Genomic DNA, 1,301 nt, shown 5'->3' with positions numbered 1-1,301 from the left:
TTGGTTGCACCAGGATGTATAGAGTACCTTGAACTATGAGCCTCTGTAAGAATAGTGTGAATCAAATCATCCACGCGGGGCACACATACCCTTCCCTTAATCCTCAAAATGCCTTCTTCATCAATTACTGCCTCTTTAGCCTTTCCTCGCAATACCATATCTCGAATTCGGCTCAGCTTCTCGTCAGCAAACTGATTTCCCTTAATCTTGTCAAGAAAAGAAGATCTTGCCTCTACACAGGCCAAAAATTCTCCTTTCTCCAGTACTTCCAGCCTTATAAAGTCATTAGCCAGTGTCTGAATCTCTCTAGCCAATGGGCGTCTAGAACCCTGTAAGTGGGCTAAACTACCCATGCTCCCTGCTTTTCTACTTAAAGCATCTGCCACAACATTAGCTTTTCCTGGGTGATATAAAATAGTAATATCATAGTCTTTCAATAGCTCTATCCACCTCCTCTATCTCAAATTCAAATCTTTCTTAGTAAAGACATATTGCAAACTACGATGATCTGTATAAACTTCACACTTGACCCTATATAGATAATGTCTGCATTGCTTTAATGCAAATACAACTGCAGCCAACTCCAAATCATGGGTCGGATAGTTACATTCATGCACTTTCAATTGCCTCGAAGCATAAGCAATTACATTCCTCTCCTGCATTAGCACTGCACCCAAACCAAAATAAGATGCATCACAATAAACAATAAAATTCTTACCTTCCACTGGCAAGGTGAGAATCGGTGCAGTAGTCAACAAAGTCTTGAGTTTCTGGAAGCTTTCTTCACATTCATCCGACCATACAAATGGAGCTTTCTGCTTAGTCAAATTTGTCAGCTGGGAACCAATAGAAGAAAATCCCTTGACGAATCGACGGTAGTAGCTAGCTAAACCAACAAAGCTCCTTACCCCTGCAACATTAGTAGGTCTTACCCAACTCTTCACTGCTTCAATCTTAGAAAGATCCACCATCACTCCATCCTTAGAAACCACGTGCCCCAAGAAGAACACTGAATGGAGCGAAAACTCACACTTGGAGAATTTGGCATAAAGCCTTTTCTCCCTTAACAACTCCAATACAATTCTCAAATGCTCCTCATGTTCTTTCCTGCTCTTTGAGTATATCAGTATATCATCAATAAATACAATAACAAAGAGGTCCAGATATTGCTTAAAAATCCCGTTCACCAGGCTCATGAAAGCAGCAGGGGCATTCGTAAGCCCAAAAGACCTTACTAAGAATTCATAATGCCCATACCTGGTTCGAAAAGCAGTCTTTGGCACATCTGTTGCCCGTATTTT

Source organism: Solanum pennellii, chromosome 5 (genome assembly GCF_001406875.1).
Source record: "Solanum pennellii chromosome 5, SPENNV200".
NCBI lineage: Eukaryota > Viridiplantae > Streptophyta > Magnoliopsida > Solanales > Solanaceae > Solanum > Solanum pennellii.
The sequence above is the reverse complement of the archived record's forward strand: the minus strand, read 5'-3'. Positions refer to the sequence as shown.